The sequence below is a fragment of the Sturnira hondurensis genome, unplaced genomic scaffold (assembly GCF_014824575.4).
Source record: "Sturnira hondurensis isolate 20B ecotype Veracruz unplaced genomic scaffold, ASM1482457v3 Scaffold0004136, whole genome shotgun sequence".
Lineage (NCBI taxonomy): Eukaryota > Metazoa > Chordata > Mammalia > Chiroptera > Phyllostomidae > Sturnira > Sturnira hondurensis.
This window is the reverse complement of record NW_028076767.1, coordinates 22,285,351-22,307,747: the sequence shown is the minus strand read 5'-3', so window position 1 is coordinate 22,307,747 and position 22,397 is coordinate 22,285,351. Positions and strand designations below refer to the sequence as shown.

Here is a 22,397-nt window from a genome sequence, read left to right as displayed (position 1 = left end):
AGCAGTATTTCCATTGTCACTGGTCAGCTCTCCAGTTCCCACCAGGACCCTGCTACACAGGGACAATCAGCCCCATCTCTCAGAAGAGGGGACACAAAGAGGCTCCGGAAAGTCAACTCAGGTGCCCAGGACAAGATCCAAGACAGCAGGGAGCCAGCCCGTAATCCCGGCCCTGCTGGCCCCAGGCCACTGGCAGCTCCCCCCCCCCGCAAGGCCACCAGTCCCAGCAGGCTCTCGCTGGGTGTCCTTACACCAGGGACTACTACACAGGGCCCCGTGGCCAGTGCATTTTCCATACAGGGAAACAGAGGCCAGGCCAGGGAGAGTGGCTGGCCCAAGGCCACTGAGCCCAAGAAGGACCACTTACAGAATAAACACAAGACCCCTCTAAACCTCCAAGGCTGAGTCCACCACTGACGTCCCACCCTTCCTCACCACAGCCAGGGAGACGGCACTGCCCCATGGGCCCATGTCACAGATGGGGCCTGCGTCCCTCTCTTGCCTGCCCTGTGACCTCCCATACTAGAAGGGATGCTCCCCATGGGCAAGGATCTTCACCCGATTCCCTTTTTCTTCCTTCAGACTCTCAAAAGAATTACTTCCTCAACTGGGGTGTTTTTTCTACAGGTGACTTTTCGGGGGGAAGATTTTATTGACAGGTCAGAGGAAGACCCAGGGGTAAGGGTGCCTCCCTCCCATGCACCCACCCAGGAGCATCCTTCCCTCCACAGGAAGCAGGAAGCCCAGGAGGCTGCTGGACTTCAGCAGTCTTGGAGGCCAGCAGGCATCCCGGCCTTCGAGCAGGCCGAGGTAGGGGTGACCTCCTGCTCCAGCTGGGTGTTAATGTCCATGAGCTGCCAGTCCTCCAGGCTCTGCTCACCGTGTCGGCTTGAACATCACTCAGCTGGGCTTCAGTGCTGCTGACCAGCGTGTGCATCTGTGCCAGCTGGGCTCCAGGGCAAGCCTCCGTTTCCGCCAGCGTGCCTTCCGGGGCAGCTTTCACGCTGAGCAGGGACTGCAGCTCCATCTCCAGCCCCTGCAGGCCGTGGTGTAGGTCAGTGACCTCCGTCTTGCTGATTTCAGCTGCTCCACGTGGCCAGCGACCTCCCAGTTCAGCATCTCGGTCTGGCCGGTGACCCACGCTTCAGCGTCCTTCTGGCTCTTCTCAGCCACAACCTCATGTTGGCTCCTCTGGTCACTCAGGATCTTGACTAGGTCAATGCCAGGAGCGGAGTCTCCCTCCACACTGCCATGGCCACCCACCTGGCCCTTCAGGGCACTGATCTCCTCCTTGCGGTTCTTCTTCAGGTAGGCCACCTCCTCATTCAGGCCAGAGGTGTCCAACCCTCGGCCCGTGGGCCGCACGCGACCCAGGATACGGCCCAACACAAAATTGTAAACTTACTTAAGTTTTATTACTTAAGTAAGTAATAAAAGCATTACTTAGTTTTACTACTAAGTTTTATACTAAGTTTTATTACTTTGATATGTACATTTTCTATACCAGTGATCACAAACTTGGGACCTGCTCGATGATTTTAAAAGACTATCAAAAGGGCTGCTGCATAATTAGGGTTACAATGTGAGGACTTGCATGGATCTTTCTTTCTCTTGCTCATCTGTTTTCGTTAGTCTTTGTGTATCTAATGTGTGGCCCGAGACAGCTCTTCTTCCTCCAGTGTGGCCCAGGGACGCCAAAAGGTAGGACCCCCCCTGGCTCAGGCCTTCTTCCTGCATCTCCAGAGCGGCTCTGGCGGGGTCGGCTCCCTGTGCAGGCCCACAGTGTCAGCCTCCACGCTCATGCGCAGGGCCTGCTGCGTCTGGAACGTGGCTGGGAAGTCGTCTGCAGCCAGGCAGGCATTGTCGATCTGCAGGACAACCTTGGCATTCTCAGTGGTGACAAGAATCTTGTCCCAGAGCTCCTCGATGGTCTGGCAGTAGTGGCCATAGTTGCAGCTGGCCCGGGCCCCTGCTTTCAGTCATGGATCTTCACCTCCAGGTCCCCGTTGGCCACTACCAGGGCGCAAACCTTCTCCAGGTAGGAGGCCAGGCGGTCACTGAGATTCTGCATGATCACCTTCTCATTGCCCTGCAGAAGCCATCAGACCCAGCCAGGGCATCCACGTAACTGCCACCGTGGCCCCCAGAGGGGGACGAAGCAGGTGGAGGGCACTGACACACCACAGCCACCCAAGCCCCGGTGGATGCGGGGTGCGTGGTTGGTGCCTCCTGCTCCAAAGCCCACAGTGTTGCCACCCAGGCCCTGTAGGAGGAGGAGGCCGACGACCGGTGTTAGCTGCCAGGAGTCACAACAAAAGAAGACGCAAAGACACGAATCGGAGGAGCTGAGGCCAGCAGGAATGTGCAGGTGATTTTTAACGTAGAAAGGACTCCTGCTCAAGGTAGGGGGTGTGAATAATGACAGGAGTAATAGCTAATATTCATTTAGCATTTACGTTTTACAGATGGGGAAAACTGAAGCACTGGCAGGTTAAATGATGTGATTAAAACACCACCTCTTAGCAGCTGAGCGACAAGTCCCTCCCACTCTGAGTGTCTCCCTATAAGAGGTGCCCCTGGAAGAAGCCTGAGGCTAGGCTTTTCTTGGTAGGGTCCAGGGCCAACTTAGGCCTCTTTCTCAGATCCAATGCTGTCCACTGCTCCGGTGCAGGCTGGTGGGGTGGAATGGGGCGGGCTGATGAGGGCGTTGAGACTAACACTTTTCCCCCTCGTGTCCTTCCACCTGGCTTCAGGCCACCCCTTTGTTGCTCTGAACAACCCTGGAGCAAGTCATGGCCACACTCACTTTACACTGAGGACAAGGGGGATGCCAGGCAGCAGAGGTCAAGGATGCCAACCCAGATCCCAGTGATGCCAAAGTCCATCCTCTCTCCACTGCATCTGCAAGGAGGCGTGGGAAGGGCAAGCCAGGAGGTGGGCACAGCACATGCAAAGACCCCGAGGTGGGAAAGTCAGGTGCCCAGGGAGTTAGCAAGTGAGAGATCTGGACTAAGTGGGCCCCAGCCCTCCCAGGTGGCTGCTGGCCTTTGGAACAGGCGTGAGGAGGTCTGAGAGGGGTGTGCCCCGCTCCAGGCCAAACAGCAAGGCAAAGGCCAGCCCTCCAGTGAGGGTGTGGATGCTGGGACTAGAGATAAGATCTTGGAGCACCAGGCTCAAGGGTGCTGGGCTGAGATGGAGCTAGAAGAGGAGGTGCTGGCCCCAAACCCAGAGGCCAGGCAGGCAGGTCTCAGGGACCTAGCCAGGTACCACCTGGCCTGGCCTGGCCAGAGGAGGGCGGCCCACCACAGGGCTGGGTGGCAGGCCTCCACCAGGATCACTGGGTGACCTTGGGCAACTCATGCCTCCTCTCGGGCCTCAGCAGCTGCACCTGGACAGAGGTCCTGGCGTGCCAAGGACTCCTTAGCAGACCCCCAGTATCAGGGGGTGACCACAGGGAAAAACGAGGTAACTAGTTTTGTTCTCTCCCAGCCTCCCCAAGGTCATCTCTCCCTGGTCCTCCCAGCTGCCACGCCCCCACTAGCTGATGGCTGGTGGGCCTTGTGGGGACAGTCACCAGCCAGCCCCTGCCCACAGTACCCGCTGTTTCCTGCCAGCAGCTCTAGCTGCGTCTCTGCTCTGAGAACACACAGTGCCCTCTCCTCCTCACCCACACGCACACAGTAACTCCCTTCGGGGCCACTGGTAGGCAGGAGCGCCGGGGGGCCAGGCCCCTCTGCACAATCAGCCTGAGCTCAACCTCCCCTCCCCCATACTTAAAGCCCACAGGTGCCCTGGATGTGTTACCTTGGGAAGATCCAGCCTTCCCTTTATGCACCCACGTAAGGGGGTCTCTGGCAGATCTATGAGGAAGAGAGCATCTGAGCCTGAGGTTGGGGACAGTGGTCAGCAAGATGACCAAAGCCATTACAGCTCCTGCCTGCTGCTCACAAGGTCAAGGCCAAGGATGAAGGGGGAGTGCTGCGTGCTCTCTCCTCCCTACCCTTTGACCCTCCCTTCAACTCATAATCACCCTCCAGCCTCCAGATCTTGGCACTTGCTAATCCCTCCCCTGCCCTGGTGTCCCCGTGAGTCCCAGTGCACCTACTGTCGGACCTTGGGCGATGCCTGACCTTGCCCTCCCTCCAACTGAGACAAGTGCCCCTTTTTTTCTGGGCTTCCACAGCCCCCACCACCTGAGGATTAATAGCAGAGCTGCCTGGGTTCAAAACCCAGCTCTGGCCCTTTCTAGCTGTGTGGCCTTGGGGACATTATTTCACCTCTCTGTGCCCCCGTTTCATAAAAATAATAACCTACCCCCAAGGACTGTGGTGAGGTGTAAATGACTTCATATTCGTGAAACATTTATGTGCCCTTATGTTTTATATTTACACATGAAATATGACATGTGGGATTTGCTTTAGAAGGACACAGGAATGGGGCGTGAGGCAGAGCCGGTGTGGATGGGGCAGACAGGCCATGGGCTGGTGGTGTCTGGGGCTCAGTGATGGGTTTGGGGGGGATCATCACACTAATATGCCTCCATAATAGTTTTAAAAAGATGATTAAATGAAATAACACAAAAACAATGTTCGGTCCCCTTCTCCTCCCTACCAACTGCCCCAGCCTGGGCAACTCAGTGTCGGCCCCTCCCCTCGCTGTACCAAAGCAGCAATCCACCTGCCCCCCCCCGCCCCGCCCCCCAGTCTGTTCTCCACACGCAGCCAGACAGATGCGCAGGGAGCCTTCCCACAGCCCCCATCACACTCAGGGGTAAAAGTCAACATCAGAATTTTCCCGAGGCCCTTCCTAATCGGCCCCTCCATCTTTCGCCCCTTTTCTCCCTCCATTCTGCTCCTCACTCATTCTGTTCCCCTGGCCTCCTAGATTCCTACACTCTAGCCACCTGCCTACCTCAGGGCCTTGGAACTGGGTGTTCCCTCTCCCTGCACTCCGTCCCCGTGGGGAGCGACAAGTCTGCCTCCCCACCTTGGATGGGAGCTTCCTGGAGGCGCCTTTCTTCTCGGCCCACCCTAATCACGACCCATCCTCCATGCCCCAGTCAGCATCCCAACCCCTTCCCTGGGTCACATTTGATCTGTGGCACTCGCCACCCTCTTACAGGCCATGTGCACAGTTTTCTTACTTGTTGTGCTTCTATAGTTTCTATAGTCTCCCCACCTAGAACGTCGGCTTTGCAAGAACAGGGGCTTTTGTCTGGTTGGTTCTTTGCTGTACCTCCAGCCTCTAGAACAGGAGCGTCCAACTCACGGCCCGTGGGCCACATGCGGCCCAGGATGGCTATGAATGCGGCCCAGTGCCAAATCGTAAATTTCCTCAAAAACGCTATGAGATTTTTGTGTGATTCAACGTGGCCCAAGACAACTCTTCTTCCAGTGCGGCCCAGAGACACCAAAAGGTGGGACGCCCTGCTCTAGGGCGCTGTCCAGCACATGGCAGGGCTCAGTGCCCATGTGTAGAAAGGAGGGAGGGAGCAGAGGGTGAGGGAAAGGATGGCGGGATGGAAGGATGGAAGGATGGAGGGATGGGTCCCACCCACCCACAGAACGAAGAGGTCCAGGCCTCAGACCTGCGTCTGTCTGGCCAGCCCCACCTCAGCCTATGGCCCAAGCACGGTGCTGGCCTGCCACTGCCTGGCATGTTCGGTGGCGGAGCCCCTGACCATGCTCACATACACAGAGTGGGGTGCCTGTCTGCAATGACTCCAGGCCCCGAACCTTGCCCGGCAGGACCTGGGACACAGACCAGAGACCAGGGGAGGTTGGTGAATGAGCGAGGATGAGTGATGAGCGAGCCAGGGCCGTCTGTGGGCCAGGACGTGTCTGGTCCCATGTTCACACTGCAGGCATGCTAGGGGCTGGCAGGCCTCAAACCGGCTCTGCCAGTGTGGCTGCGGCAGGGCAGGATGCTGCAGGCTCCAGCTGGCACTGGCAGAGAGAAGGAGGGGTGTGCCAGGGACCAGACCTGCAGCCTCTGGGGAGGGCAAAAGCTAAGCAAGTGGACCGTGGCGCTCCCACTAATTCCAACCCCTAAAACCTCTTAGGTGTCTTCCGGGGCAGGAATGGAACTCCCTTCCAGTCCTCAAGTCCTGGCCTGCACAGTAGAGGGCAGGATCCCTCCCGCCAGGAACCAGCCACGGTCTGGAAGCCTTAGAGGGCAGGGCGGGGCCCAGAAGTGGGGGGCACTGGAGTGGCACAAAGCAGCAGGAGGCCTGGTGAAAAACCCTGCTCTGTCCCGAGTGCCGTGTAGCCTTGAGCCAACCCTGTGCCCTTTGGACTCTCCCCATGTGGAAAGTGGTGTTCCAGGGACCTTCAATCCCATGGTGCTCACTTATCTATAAGAGTCCACTCGACTCTCCAGCCCTGCCCCAGAGCCCAGCTCCAACGGTGGGCAGAGCCAGAGACCAGACTCGCACTCGGGGCCTCACTCCCCACAGAGACAGCAATAGTACCTGCTGATCACCAAACATCTGTAAGCCCGGCATCAGGCTCAGCGCTTTGCATGCACTGTTTCACCTGGTCTTCCCTGCAGCGCTGTGAGGTAGGGACCATTACTCAGTTTTCTCATCTGTGAAATGGGAAGGATCCTGCCAGTTTCATCCAAGGTGTGCCATTGCTCAAAGCCACGGGAGCTGGAGGACTCAGTCCGGCCCTCGGGACAAAGTGGAGAAGCTGGGGGCCTGTGTGCCTCTGCATGGACCAGGGGCACGGGGAGAAACCGTGAGCCTGAAGCCCTCGGTGCTCTGTGGCAGGGTCTCAGCCCCTCATTACCAGCAGCCCGAGAGGAAGGATGATCCTTCCATCTCCCACGGAACCCAGTCCCGAGCCCTGTCAGTCCCAACTCCACACAGATCCTGAATCCCCGTCCTTCTCTCCCACCATGGCCACCCCCTAGTCTAGGCCCAGCCTCTTCCTCCAGGCTGGCCAACTGGATCAGAGAGCCTTCCTGAAATGCCAGTGCGAACCGATGACTGCTGCTTCATTTGCCTCCCAGCCCTGACCCTCCAACTAAGGACAAAGTCCTCTCAGGGGCCTCCAAGGCCATACAGTAAACTCTGTGAGCCCCACCCACGGCACTCACTCTGCTTCCACACCAGCCACTTGCCCTTTGCCTGAGGACCCAGTACACCCCTGCCTCAGGGCCTTTGTACTTGCTGTTTCCTCCACCCAGGGCACACTTCCTCTGGGTATCTGTATACCTAGTCCCTCACACCTATTCAGAGAGGCCTTTCGTGACCACCTGTTTAAATGGCAGCACAGCTCCGCTCTAAGAGTCGCACTTTAAAAGCTACCTCCTCACAGAAGGCCTTTCTGACAGCTCAAGGGAGAACCTTCAACTTCTCCTTCCTAGCACCAACACAGCTCTGACACATAACTCACTGTATGAGTCCATGTCTGATGAGGACACCCCTGTGTGGTGGCCCTCACTTCTGTCCTGCTCGCAGATGAATACTTTGTAGTGGGTGTAATATTCAACGGAGTTAACAGCTGGGACGCTTGGGCACCATCTGGTCAGAATGGACACCAGCCAAGAACACAGGGCCTAGCATGGGGTGAGTACTTGGTAATTAATGAGTGAATGAACAAATGGATGGATGGACAGATGGGTGGGTGGGTGGGTGGTGGATGGATGGATGGGTAGGTGGGTCAGTGGGTGGATGGGTAGATGGATGGACATACGGGTGGTGGATGGATGAATGGGTGGATGGGTAGATAGATGGGTGGGTGGGTGGGTGGATAAAGAACGGAGAACACAATGGCCCGAGACTTTCCAGAGATGCCCGTGGCCCTGAGAAGGCGACCCAGAGAAGGGAATGGCCTTCCCAAGTTCACCAGCCTGAACAGCTGCAGCCAGCCTGGCCACTCCCCCTACACAACCCAACTTTCATTTTCCATCCTCTGTCTGAGGAAGCTTCTTCCCCAGGGAGAACTGGGTGAGGAGGAGGGGCAGGCGGGCCCTCCAATCCCAAGGGGGAACTAGGAGGGGGGTGTCCAGGCTCCATCTGTCCCACCACAAAGGGGCTTTGTCCTCAGTGCTGAGAGCCTGGGGCAGACGGGAAGCCACCCTCAGCTGCCCGGCAAGTCCCAGAACCCCCAACAAGCTGGACCAACGGTTCCAAACCCCGACCACAAGAGTTGGCACAGTACTGGGCACAGCCCTCCTCTAAAATCCCAATAATCCTCCCTGGGAGCCCTAGGAGCGAGGCTCCGGGGTGACCCCCACTTCTGCAGATGGGGAAACCAAGGCTCAAAAGGGCCAAGTTACTTGGCCAAGATCTCCCAGCCAGCAGAGAACAAACCTGGGATTCAAATCCAGGCCCACCTGGCGCCAAAGTCTTCAACTATAGCTCTCAACTCGCCTTGTCTGGATACAAACCCTCTGGGCTCAAGAGGGTAGAGGGGCCTTTCTGGAGGCACAAGTGGGCAACCACGCCTAGGTCTTCATGCTAACAGGGGGACCCTTACCCCGGCAACGTTACTGAACAAGGGAAGGAGGCTGAGCCTGAACCCAGCGCCCCATCCCACGCCCAGCCCACATCCCAGGCACTTAAGGAATCCACCGGCCAAGCCCCAACAAGTCCCCAGCACTTCCTGTCAGGCTGGGAATCTGCGGGGGTTAAAAACACACGGGCAGACACACCAGCGGGGAGAGGCAGCCCACCTTCACCCCACTGTTCCCCCTGCAACCCCAGACCTGCCAAGCGCCTGGCTGGCTGGCACCCACCTTCTTTCCAGACCCATCTGTCGGCTCTCTGTGCAGCCACCACAGCCACCACAGCTATCTCACCAAAGCCACAGTGCCAGACAAATCAGTCCGACCTGGGCACCACTCCTCGCTGTCCTGGGACAGCCTGTAGACGCCCCAAGGGCCCTCCAGGCCCTCCGCTGATGGGCGCGGTCACCTCTCAGGGCAAATCCCTACCAGTCCTCCGGGCTCCAACCACAGGAGCTGCTCCTGCCATGCCTTCAGGCCCTTGGTCAAGCTCTACCTCCCCTCAGAGAATCATCCCATCCTTCCAGGTAGGTCACATGCACCACTTCCTCCAGGAAGTCTTCCCTGACCCACTCCCTCCAAAGCCCCAGACCAGCCCCCACCCTCAGCACCAAGTTCCTTTTTCTTTTTAATCCTATTCTTAAAAAAAAAAAAAAGACTTTATTTATTTACTTTTAGAGAGAGGGGAAGGGAAGGAGAAAGAGAGAGAGAGAAACATCAGTGTGTGGTTGTCTCTTACTCCCCAAGGGAGACCTGGCGGCCAGCCCAGGCATGGGCCCCAACCGGGAATTGAACCAGCGACCCTCTGGTTTGCAGCCAGCACTCAATCCACTCAGCCCAAGTGGGGGTTCTTGATCCCTCTGTGGGCTGCCATTACTCGGCAACAGTAATCCAGCATCTGAGCCCAGTCTGATCCTCCCCTTTGTCCTCTCTTCACACCCTCAGCAGGAGGCCCAGCCTGCTCCCAGCAGCCCTGGCAAGGGCTTCAGGCCTTGCCTGATCAACCTAGTCATCTCCTAACTGCACCCCGCCCCAGGCTGTGCCTGCACATTCCAGACTATTTCCCACCCCCAGATCTTCGCCCCTGCTGCCCATTCTCCCTAGCAAGGCCTTGCTCTTCTTTCTTCCTCCTCAGCTCCAGCTCACCTTTTAAATCTCAGGCCAGATATCACCTCCTCTGGGAAGCCCTTCTGGCATTGTAAAGGACTGCCACAGTTCATATGGCACCTACCCATGGCAGGGCAATGATCAGCGTCTGTGTCAGGCTCCCCACAGGGCGGGCTGCTCCCAGAGTGCACCTCTGGAATCCCCAATACCCAGCAGATGGACCAGACATCACCAGCAGGTAATCGAGAGTCCAGCTGCCAACTCCCTGCCCGGAGAACCCAGGGGCAGAGGCCAGGATCGACTGCCTATGGCAGTACTGAGTCCTGTTTCGCCCACAGACCTAAGGTACGGGCAGAGTGGGGGGGGCCTCTGCAAATGGCCAACTGGTAACCAAACCCACGTCGTTTCTAAAACTAGGGCACAGGAAAGAAACGGGAACAGCAGAATTGTCCCCAAATAGATCTGTGGCTCATCTGGTTCCAGGGCCTTCGGGAACACCTGGTAGGGATGGGGGTGGGGACAGCAGGTGGCCACTCACAAGGATAGAAAGGAAATCTACAGTTTGGAGGGCAGGGAGGTCAGCCTCACTGCCACTGGCACTGATACCCTGACCACTTCCCTCATGGTCGGGCCAAATCCCAGAAGGTGGAGGGGCCTCTCCCAGTCGCCTCCACCTAATTACAGCATGCTCCCTGAACTGTCCCACCTCCAGGCCTTCGCTCACATGGGTCCTCTGCCTGGACTGCTAGTCCCCCTCTTCCAATCAGAACCCTGCCAGCCTCGTACCCGGTCCACTGCCCGGCATCGGCAGGCATTTGAGCAGAATGAGCTTATCAAGCTTCCCAACCTCCCTCCAAGGGAAAGACTCCTGCACCCATCTCACAGATGAGGAAAATGAGGCTCAAAAGGAGAGGTCATTTGCCCAAGGCACATAGCAGAGGAGGCAGGTAGACCAGGTGACGCGCTAGGGTCACCTACCTGGGTGCCAGCAGCCACAGGGCACCCAGAGGCCCAGCAGGATCTACTTCAACCTCCTAACCAGGCCCAGCCTCGGGGACTTGGAGACAAAGTACACGAGGCACAGTCCCCCCACCCAGGCAGATTGGGAGCCACTAACTCCCCCCATCCCCCACCTTAGGGTGCTACTGAGTGAGGAGCCACTGGTACCATGTGATGGAACCATCTCCTTGACAATATACACAGACGAGAAAACTAAGTCCTGGAAGGGGACAGCCTCCCCACCTGGAAAGTGGGGTGTGTGTGCCCCAGGAACCTCTGGCTGTGACACCTACTGTGGCCTGATGGCCTTTCTTCCCTTTCTCTGAATCTCAGTTTTCCTGTCCGGAGAAGGGGGTTGCCATTCCATTCCTCTTCAGGTTAATACAAATTACAATAAAATGACAACTAACATGTGAGAGAGTTCATTACACGCTGGTGTTGCTGGGAGGGTCTTGCACAATACCTCACTTGATTCCTAGAACAAGGCCACGGTGTGGAGTCTGCCTTTAAGCCTGTTTTTCAGGTGGGGAGACTGAGGCACAGCACGGTGAACTGATTCACTAAGCCACACAGCTAAGGGATGATAGAAGCTGGAGATAGAGGAGAAGACCCTGGGGTTAGGGGCCGGGGTGGCTTACCGGAAGTCTCCTGGCCTTCACAATGCCCTGGGAGAAACGCCAAGAGAGGCTGGAAGCCTGGCCAGGGTCAGGCAGGAGGCCCAGAGGGACTCAGCCTGGAGGTGGGGCAGGCCTGCCGTGTCCGGGAGGCCCTGGGTCCAAATCCATGCACTGGGTGACCTTGGGCAGGCCCCTTCGCTTCCTGAGCCTCAGTTTCCCCTTTAGTGACATGGAGCTGGAGTGCTGCCTCGTGGGGACGCTGTGCTGTGAGGGTCGGCCCCAGGTGTTCGGTGACTAGTGAAGGAGCCCAGGGCTCTTCCTTTGGGGGGTGGTGTCTGATGCCACACTCGGAAGCCATGGGGATATGGGCACAGCCTGCCTCTTGAATGCTTCCAAGGAACCCTCCCAGCTCCTCCAGCCTTCCAGGCTGTGTGACCTCAGGCAAGTCTGTTCACCTCTCTGAACCCCCAGGCCCTCCTTTACACAAGTGGGGGCTTCCTGAGACTGACAGGGGTTTCTGTCTGCAGAGGCTGGAGGCTCACGGGGGTAAGAGCAGAAGGTTCGCTTCCGTATGTCCCAGCAGAGGACACCCGCCAGGACACGGACTTGGGGCCTCAGTTTCCCCAACTGCCCAGTGAAGGTTGTTATGACGGCCTGTCTCCCTCTCAGCCCTGCTTGCAGATACTCAGAGGTGACTGTGGAAAATGCTTTGTAAACTCTAAAGTGCAACACCCTTCGGAATGAGGATTATCGCCCCACTCTGGCAAAAGCCAAGGAACACTATGGCTTACCATCTCGGGCGGAGTGTGTTGGAGCCATGAGGGGGCGGCAGAGGTGGGGAGTCCAGACCTAGGTTGGGGCAGAGCGGGGGAGTCCAGGCCCAGGCTGGGGCAGAGTGTGGTCAGTAACTGCTGGAGGCAGAGGCAGCTTAGCCACTAGCAGGTCACCAAGAGGAAGGGCAGACAGGCTGTGGGACCCCCAGAGGCAAAGACCTGGAGGCTAGACATCCCGGGGCAAGCAGGAAGACGGCCAGCGGTCCAGAAAGGCTAACCGGTCACCTGGGGGAGGGAAATGCAGGAGGCGATGGGGGGAGGGCACAGGGCAGAGCTCCGGCCCAGACCAGCAGCACCTCCAGGAGCCCTGGCTATGGAGCCTGGGCCCGTCCTGGCCTCTCTCAGAGCCTCAGCCACCTCCCAGGCCAAGTGGGCAAAGATGCAAAGTACCCAAAGCTCCATCAGTGGCCACCTTCGGAGAGATGGGCGCATTCAGTTGGGAGAGGAGTATTGAATGCTAGGGACAGAGGCACGAGGCCTTGAAAAGCCACAGGTGGGCAAGGGCTGAGGCGGGCGCTGGGCTCAGAGAGAACAGATGGAGCTGCTGGTTTCCAGTCCATCCAGCCACTGAACTTGTCTGTCTCTAGTTAACCTTCCCTCTGCTCCGCCCCCTAGGACAAGCCCGCCACAGACAAAGGTATCCAGGCTCAGTCCTTGGGATCTACCAGCCTGCGGAGGCCCACCGTTTCCACGTTGTCAGGGGGTCACCTTCATAATCACGGGCACTCAGAAATATTAAGCACTTACTATGTACAGGCCCTGCACCACGGCAGACACATACTAGCTCATCAGACCCTCTCACCACCTGACAAAGTTGGTACTAGTACTGACACCAAGGTTCAGAGCAATCACTCCCCCACAATCAGACACAGCAAACAAGTGGCAGAGCCAGGATTCGAACCTAGATCCAAGCAGCTTCAGAGGCCTTGCTAGTTCCAAACTCCTTTTATGCCACAACCACCCACTGAGCACTCTGATGTGCCATCCTGAGACCGGAGGGTTCTCTGAAGATCAGAGCACTCCAGGTCCAAGTGGGGATCCAGCAGCCAGCGCGGGAAGCCCCGAGAGTCAGGATACCTGCTCCTAGCAACACACCCACCCCTACCTGGGGGAACATTTCAGCCGAGCTGGTGCATGCTCAGTGGGAACTGGGTGTCACAAGTCACCAAGAAGCTAGAAGTCTGGCCTCACACATCACCATGCTGGGTGACCACAGCCCCAGCCCTTGGCCTCTCTGGGCCTCTGTTTCCTCTTCTAAGTAACAGGAACAAAAATTCGGCCCACCCCATGGGACAGAATGGGTTACCTTGCTATGACCAGGCCGGGAGAGCACAGTGTGAAGACACTGACATCAAACAGTAACAGTCAAGGCCACGGACTTGCACAAAGCAGCGCAGGAGAAGATAATCAGCCCTGAACGTGGAAGCCGAGCCCCCGACACCACCTGACCCCAACTTCCATCCCCCAGCCCTGGGAGCTTGAAGGTTCAAAGGACCCATTACCTGGTTTCTCAGCAGCCCCAGAGTGGGCAACAGAGAAGAGGACTCAGCCAGGCTACCCCTGGAGAAGGCCGCTGCTAGGGTCCCCACCACAGAGCCTCAGTGAGGGAAGGGTCCTCACCGTGCAGATGAGGAAACTGAGGAACAGAGTGGGAAGGGACTTGGCCGAGATCATCCAGTTCTCCTTCCCTCTGGCTTCTCATTTTATCCTGGAATTTCTCTGGATGGTTCCAGGGGCAGGGGGAGGAGCTACGGCCCAGGTTGGAGGGGAAATGGAGGTTCTGGCTTCCAGTGCTAGGACCCTCCCCAGTCACTGACCCCTTGACTCTGCCCTGCCCTGGCTGTACCGGGGACAGGCGCAGGCTGGCTGGGTGGGGAGAGCCCAGGATCAAAAGGCAAGATATGTGCATTTTCTGCCAGCTTTGAAAATGTGTCCTGGGTCTTTCTGGCCTCATTTCCCCCGTGTGAAGAGAAGGTCAAAATAAATCAGGAATAACAAACTTGTGGCACACACAGGATGCTCTCTAATCCTCTGCCCAAGGCAGACATTACTAATCTATCACAGCACTCTGTCCCGTGAAGCCAAGGCTGGACCTCTGAATGTTTCTCAACATAGCAATTCTGGTCTAAAGAATTTGAGCCCCAGGCTATCCCAATACTGGATATGTGAGCCCCCATGAGGGAGGAGAAGGGAGAAAAAAAGACGTTAACATTTCCCAAGTATCCAGTAGAATCAAGATGCTGCAGGAGACGTTAGCGATTTAATCTTCAAAGGGAGAAGTGCTGAGGCTGAGGTTCAGGGAAGCTACGTAACTTGCCTGTGGGCATTCAGCTGGAACAGGGTCTTGAACACAGGGGAGGTATCCACCAGACCACCGTCCCCCAGAACAGTGATGCAGGGCCAGCCACCAGCCACTAAGGTGCAGTCTCACTCCATTCTCCCCTCGCTCCTACCAGGTGCAAACCTAATGCCCATTGCACAGGTTCAAAACGGAGTCACAGGAAGGGGGTGTCAGCTCGCAGAAGAATAAGGACTGGAGTGTGCGGCTGGTTCTTCCCCACCCCTACGTACCAAGTTAATGCACTAAGTGCTCTGTTTCCGTCCTCCCAGGGCATTGTGCGAGCCGTGACTCATATTATCCCACTTCAGAGATGAGGGAACTGAGGCGTCCCAGAGGAAGTGCCTCCCTCTGGGGCTCGAGTGGAAACCAGAACGGTACACCATGGAGATAAGGGGGTTGGGACCATGGGAGGGAAGTAGAGGGTTATGGGAACCCGAAGGGAGAGAGAGGTGTGGGGGGCCAGTGGACAGGGGCAGGAAATGAGGCTCCAGCTGAACCGCCCAGACCAGGGGGTGGAGGCGCTCTGCCGTGGCTGCAAGGCTACAGGGACACGCAGGGCTCCCGGAGGCTCCCAGGTCTGGACCAGGAGTCCGGAGCCCGACAGCCTGGGTTCAGCCCTGTCACTGGGCCACTGGAAGACACCAGTCAAGTGGCTTCTCCTCTCTGGGTCCACTGACATCTGGAAAATGAACCAACCTCGTCTAAGGCAGGCTTTCAGGAAGCTGGGAAGAGCTAGACCCACCTCCCCAGTGTAGCCTCCTACACAGAGAGGGCAGGGCAGAACTAAAGTCACCCAGCACACGCGTGGCCCTGGCTGCCCACATCCTCTCCTGGGCCAGTCGTGAACAGACCAGCACCCTCAGACCATCAGAGCACGCACTCGGAGCCTTCGCCACACAACTGGCAAGGCGAGATGCACAGGGCCAGCGACCTGCCCCGGGTCCCATTTGCTGAGTGCCTACTGGTGCCAGGCACTGGGCATGCCACCCTCCATCAGCCCTCATGTGACACAGAGGTATTTATTGTCCCCATTTTTAAGAAGGAAACTATGTCTCAGACAGATACGATGAAGGACCCCAAGACTCACAGCAAGTGAAGACAGTCAGAACTTGAACCCTGACCCGTCTGACTCCTGAGCCCTTCCCACACCTTAGGTCTCCAGCTGACCCCCTCCCTGCTCCCCGCCACACTCCCAGCTCCCAGCCACCCTGCATTGCATTTCCCCAACCCCTGGCTCTCGCTCTCTTCTGCTTTCCTGCTAGTGAACTCCTACTCCACTTTCAAAGCCCAGCTTCCAATGCCTCCTCCTCCTCTTAACACCTGATCTAGGCCCCCACAGAATACTTGGAGTCCAGCCCAGAGATCTAGTTCTACCAGATTCCTCAGCCAGCTCTGTACCCCTGGCCTCCAGCACAGAGTTGTTCACACAGGGGTCACCAATAAGCCCCCTGTATGAAATGGTCAGACTCCACCTCGTGGCCCACCTGGCCCCATGTGGTCCAGCCCTGCTGCCAACACCCCTCATTTTACCTCTCACCCAAGCCCCCTAACTCTGTCCTCCAGACTCACAGGCTTTCCCATGATTGCTCCTCAACAGCACATACTCCTCTACCTCGGGGCCTTTGCACATGCAGTTCCCGCTGGCTGGCAAGCCCTTCCCCTAGCTCCATGCCCAGCCAACTCCTCCAAGCTTTCTTTAAGATCCCTCCTATCCCACACCTCCTTCTCTGAGCCCTTATCACATCTGTGATTATATATCCGTTTATTTGGCAACTTGTTGGCTATTTGGCTCACCCTCTAGACCCAAATTTCTGGGAAGCCGGGGATCTGTTCACAATTCTCCAGCCACTCACCTAGTTGGACTCGCCTAGGCCACCAAGGCCAGGAGCTCCAGGAAGTATCTCAGCAGAAGGGAAGAAAGAGCACCCTGTCCCCTTCTCTGTTCTGAGAACAGCTGCTCCCTCAGCACCACCTCCTGGAAGCCTCCTGATACCTCCTGGCAGCTCCCACTGCTCACCCCAACACCACACTGCTCGGCCCGGGTGAGAAGCTCTTAGTACAGCCCTGGCTGGTGTGGCGCACAGTGGGCTGTGTGCTGGCCTATGAACCAAAGGATCGCTGGTTCAATTCCCAGTCAGGGCACATGCCTGGGTTGCAAGCCAGGTCCCCAATAGGGAGCATGTGACAGGCAACCACACATTGATGTTTCTCTCCCTCTCTCTCTCCTTCCCTTCCCCTCTCTCTTTAGAAATAAATAAATAAAATCTTTTTAAAAAATAAGTTCCTAGTGCTCAATGGTCATGCGTGCTTGTATCCAAGCAGGTTTGGGAAAACAGGGTCAAGTGAGGGCCAGGGAGATTGGCATGGGGGGTTCTCTCAGCAGGTCACTGAGCTATCATCTCCTCCCTGGCTCCCAAGGCACAATCAGGGAAGAAGCAAAGGCAGGAACTGACTGAGTTAGGGAGAATTCGTGCTCCAGGAGGAGGCTAGGGTAGAGGGGGAGAAGGGTGGGGGCGGGGGCGGGGTGGGGGCGTGGAGGAGGGCCTTCCTGGGAGAGGTGGGCCTTAAGCCAAGCCTTAAAGAGCAAGAGCAGATAAGCAGCTCAGAGAGGAGAGGGCATCCCTGGCAGGGACCTTCAGGAGCAAAGGCCCAGGGGCCACACAGGAGGGCCTGGGCAGCCGGGCGGGCGGGCAGCCGGGCAGGCAGCCAGGCAGCCGCCGAGAGAGGTGACACACTGTAAATCATTTCCCTGGGTGGAAAGACCACATCACCGAGGCACACCACACCACCACATCGCCAAAACGGCCTCGTGGCTCCCATGCAATCACTCATCAGTATAGCCTTTTCCGACCATGTGCCAGGCCCCATACTGGGAAAACCCTGCCCCCCAACACTGGAGGGGTGCAAGAGCAGCCTGAATAGAGTCTCTGAGGTCTAGGTTCTAGTTCCGACTTCAAACCATGTGGCCTTGGTCAAGTCACTTCCCCTCCCTGCACCTCCATTTCTCCATCAGCAAAATGAGGATAAACAAGAGCCCCAAGAGTTCCTGAGATGCTCAAATGTTAGCACCTGTCATTCTCATTGGTGCATTTGAAAACTGCGGCCAGGGTCTGGACCAGCGAGTTGCTGGAGGTGGCACAGCTGCTGGGTGGCAGGGCTGTGCTGGAGCCATCTCTCCCTGAGGGAGTTCCAATGTGGCTTTTCCACAGCCAATGCATCCTCTTCTGGAGATGAGCCCCACCAGGGCCAGCAACCTCCCCGCCCACCCAGATACAGGGAAGCACTCACTTATTAGGCACCTACTGCATGCAAAGCCCCTATATGCAGAAATACATACATTCTTTCCCTGAGGGTTCCCACTCCACATATGGGGACTCAGAGGATAGTCCCTTGGCCCAAGTCACCCAGTGAGCTGAGAAGCCTAGGTGTCTTGTCTCCCCAGCCAGGAGGCCGAGAAGACAGTCAGTAACAGGACCAGCCCGGCCCACTGCTGAACCCCAGTCTGATCTCTACTCACTGTGGCTGGGCCTGGACCCACCCAGCCCACCCAGGGACCCCTGCTCCAATTGTAGAGTCCCTGAAGCTCAGAAAGCCTCACCCAGGGCCACACATGCTCTGCCCACACTCAAGTTGGCATGCAGGCCCCAGAGGTTGAACTGATACCCCACAGGTGAGCTTCTTTCATTCCTCCCCCACCCTTCCCCCAGCCCCCTAGCCCCAGCCAGGCCCACCTGCCACTATCAAAGATTCCCCAGATCCCAGATCCGAGAGGGAAGGCAGTTGTCTGACACACGGCAGGGACACCCACCCCCAGCCCCAGTCCAGGCAGGCAGGTGGACCCAGCCTGGTGGGGAAAACCCAAAACTTTTGCCAACTTCTGAGCAGGTAGGTGGCTGGGCCTACCCAGGGGTGAGCCTGGGGGCTGTGGGCAGGAGGGACCAAGCACAGTGTGGGCCAGCCGCTTCCAGGCCAGCGGCACCAGGCCCTACCCAAAGCCGCACGAGGCCAGAGGTTCTGGTGCCCAGCCCTGAGTCCTCACACCCGTGTCTCCAGGCCTGGGTCCTGCAGGACCCCTCTCCACCTCCCCTCCCGGGCCGGGGGCACCAGGCCGGGCTGCCGCGGCCAGAGGCGGCGCCAAGAGGCTCAGATTTCTGATTTGGCCTAGACTCGGCCTGAGGGTTTGGGCCGGGCTGGCTACTCTCAGGGGGATCGTAGGGGATGGGTGAGCCGGAGGAGGTCCCCGCGCAGACAGGACCCCAGAGCGCCCCCCTCAGCCCAGCGGCGCCCCCTCCCTGCAGCATCACAACAAAAGGCCGCGCTGGGCAAAACCCCGTGCACCCTCCCAGCACTCCGGGATTGCGGCTCGGCCCGGGGGAACTGGGGGGTTGGAGAGATGGACAGGAGCCCCTGCGGCCCCACGACCTGACGCCACGGTGGTCCCCCGGCCGGGGCTCCCCAACGCCACCCAGGACAGAGGGCCCGCAAAGGGGCGGAGGGGCACTCACCTGGGCCGGCGGGCAAGCGGGTGCACCAACAGACAGGCGCACAGAAGGGCGGACCGCGGGACAGCCAGGGGGTCGAGCAGACGGCGGCCAGGCCGCTCCGGCTCCCAGGCCGGAATGGATTCCGGGCGGGGAAAGACAGATCGAGAGAGAAAGGGAGGAGGAGGAGGAGGAGGAGGAGGTGGTGGAGGAGGCGGTGGCCGGGGGAGGGAGGGAACTGGAGGGAGGGAGAGCACGAGCAGGGAGGAGGGGCCGGCAGGCCTCCGGGAGGAGGAGGAAGGAGGAAGCTTGCGCGGGGACGGATTCCCCGCTGGTGACTCGGAAGAGACCCACGCGCGCGCGACCCCCCAACATTTGAAGCCGGGGTCCAGGCGAGGCCAGGGATTGGGGGACCGAGGCACCGGATGCAGGAGCCCCGCCCCCCACCTCGCCGGGTAAGAGAGCCCCACCTGGGGGACCCCTATCCGTCCTCAAGCCGAAATGCCCTCCCTGACTCCCCAACCCACCCACCCTATTTACTCCAAACCCACCTCTCCTGCATTATTAGCAATAGTAATAATAATATCAGCGCTAATGGAGCATTCACCCCTTTCCAGGTGCAATACTAACTGGCTCTGGCAGACTTCAGGATCTATTTCAACAACCAGCTGAGCTAGGGAATGATTACCTCCATTTTACAGAAAAGAAAACTGAGGCATGGAGAAGAGGGTCACCTACAAAGACCTTGGCGTTGGACCATGGCCTTGAGTTAGTTTCCCAGCGTGGGGACTGGAGCCTGGGGGACAGTGTGGGCAAGAGAAACATTTATCTTAATGGGTTCGTGTTCATTTTAATGTTTTTTTTTTAAAGTCACTAAGGCAGCCCCTCAAAGTCATCAAAATCTGGATATTATTGCTGAGGAGGGGGCTGAAGTGGGCATTTAAAGACAGTTGCCCTTTTAAGTAAATAAAGAGGCCAAGTACATGGGGATGCAGGAGCCCCAGAGTAGATCAAAGGATGTGGGCACTGAGGAAAAGCTGCTTCAGCCACAAGGCCTCCCGCCCCCACTCTCCGACTCCACCTTGGAAGAAGATTGGGGTGGGGATTTCCCCTCACTCAGGCCTCCCAGGTAACACCACCACCTCCTGCCCCAGGCTGCTCTACGGGGGGGGGGGGGGGGTGGGAAGGAAGCATGGCTTAGANTCTTCCCCCATCCTCCCAGAATCATGGCACCGGCGAGGGCTGGCCTGAATCCAGCTTTAAATGCCTCCACAGCTGCCTCCACTTTCCTTCTCTGAAAGTTCTCCCATTTCACCGACAGGAAACTAAGGCCCGGCGGGGCAAATGGCACCAGGCCTGGACACCTCCTGCGAGTCCTGGAAGGAGAACTCTAGGAGCACATGGGAGGCCAAGGCCCCGGGGTGTAAAACAGCATCCAGGAGACCCGGGAGGAGCGAGGCCTTGGGCCAGTCTCATCCAGGTCCACGGGTAGGCTAGTCGCCCGCCCGCTGCACCTTGAACAAGTTACAGGAGTGAACGTGGTCACGAAGGGTACCTGGGAGGTTAAAACTTAAGGTATGAGGATGTTTGAGGTTGTGCTCAATGAACGATGATGCTCAGTAAACCAAGGGTCAGGGGAGGGGCTGCTGGAAGTCCCAAAGCCCCCAGGCAGCAGCGCACGCTGTTCTCACCTGGGGAAATGGCTGACGGGCTTGTAAGGCTGGCTTAAAGATTAACCTCAGCTTCCCAGGATTCTGGGCAGGCCCCTGGCTGGAGAAGCAGGTTTCTCAGCCCTTATTCACTCTTCAGACAGGTGTGAAGGCCTTCCCTGGCCACACCGCGCTAGGTATGAGATACTCACCGGTGGTGTGGTGGGGTGGCTCTCACCACTTAAAAGAGCAGACTGTGTTCATCTTTTTGCAGCTCGAGCTTCCATGATAGGTAGCTGGATATCAGCCACCGTGGGAGTATTTACACCTTGGAAATTGGCAAACACTGCAAATCAAGGGTTTTTTCCTTCCAGGGAGCCGGTTGTTAAGTATTTGCCAGCACATCGTTAGATTTATACCCAGGAGTTTAACCGAAAGTCCCGGGTTCCTAGAGCAGGGATGCCAGAGGGCTTAAAAGCAGAGGCTTTGGGCCCACAGACCTGAGTTCAGGTCCCAACTCTGTCACTTCTTGCATATATGACCTTGAGCCTGCCATTTCTCTGAGCCTCAGTATGCCAGCCTGCAAAATGGGCTACACACAGTGCTTCCCTCCGAAGACTCACGTAGGGTGAAACGAGGTCTATGAGCTCAGTATTCGTGCGCCCTCGTTATCATTCATCCCCCTGTGCACTCCCCAGGAGCAGCGAGGGCCGTCTGCACAAGTCTTGGCTTGGGGAACACAGATGCGGCCTTCTATCCGGAGCCACCGCTGGCTCCACGGGCTTGTCTCAGCTGCTGAGGCTCTTGGGAGGCACTCCAGGAGGATGTGGCCAGCACAATGGTTTTATTATTGAGCCTTGGAAATACTCGTTATTTTCAACCATCCCTCTGGGCCTTTGCCCTGCCAGGAATGCTCACCCCCTATCTCTAGCTTCCCAAACCTCCCTTGTCCATCAAGGTCCTGAGTAAATGCCATGTCTTCCAGGATGTGCTTCCTGCAAAAACCCCTAATGGAGGCACACCCCATCCATTCAAGGGGTCCCCATCCATTCAGGGTGTGTCTATCCTCACCCCGAAGGCAAGGACTATGGCCTGGCCCATGCCCAGCACAGAGCAGATGCTGCCCAGTCGGCTGAGCAGAACACACTGACTAGGGCTCCACATACAAGAGTCCAAGTTCCAAATCTTTCATTCATTGACTGTGTGACCCTGCCCTCTCTAAGCCTCACTGTACTCATCAATAAAGTGGGGCACCAACCCCACTAACTCCCAGGCTCATGCAGATGCAAGAGTTGGTGGTCTCACCCTGGCTGGTGTAGCTCAGTGGATTGAGCACAGGCTTTGAACCAAAGGGTCACCAATTCAATTCCCAGTCAGGGCACAAGCCCTGGTTGCAGGCCAGGTCCCCAGTGGAGTCCACGTGAGAGGCAACCACACACTGATGTTTCTCTAACTCTCTTCTCCCTCCCTTCCCCTCTCTCTAAAAATAAATAAAATATATTTTAAAAAAGAGTTGGTGGTCTGGCCAGATAAAGAAGTGACTCTGCATTATTCTGCTTAAAACGCTGTTAGTAGAATAGCAACTCATGGCTTAGTGCCCGTGAATCCCTCATCGTCATTCATAGATAGCGAACACTCGTGGACCGATGGCGTATGCAGCCCTGCGCCGGCCTGGAACACCAGGAAGGACTGACTATTTCCCAACCCAGAGCACCCAGGAGATGACAGATACTAATGTCAACATTGTTGGGATGGTGAACACCTGTCGTACACGGTCCTCTAGAAACCTCCTCCCTCCTCTCCCCACCTGGATCAAAGCCATGCCTGAGGGCAGGCCGGGGAGTGGGCAGTGAGGCCTG

The 22,397-nt window shown here is 57.4% G+C and overlaps 1 protein-coding gene and 1 pseudogene across 3 annotated transcripts in view; both read right to left on the bottom strand.

The window, feature by feature from the left end:
- Positions 1 to 19,107, bottom strand: part of SRC (SRC proto-oncogene, non-receptor tyrosine kinase) — a 54,407-nt gene extending 35,300 nt beyond the window's left edge. For 2 of the 3 annotated variants that reach the window (XM_037044026.1, XM_037044027.1), the window contains exon 1: positions 18,914 to 19,107. The gene's annotated coding sequence lies outside the window, so the exon portion shown is untranslated. The remainder of the gene's footprint in view (positions 1 to 18,913) is intronic. The other variant, XM_037044028.1, reaches the window with a different exon arrangement.
- On the bottom strand, positions 661 to 2,885 carry LOC118985970 (keratin, type I cytoskeletal 19-like; annotated as a pseudogene).
- Positions 19,108 to 22,397: the final 3,290 nt, after the last annotated feature.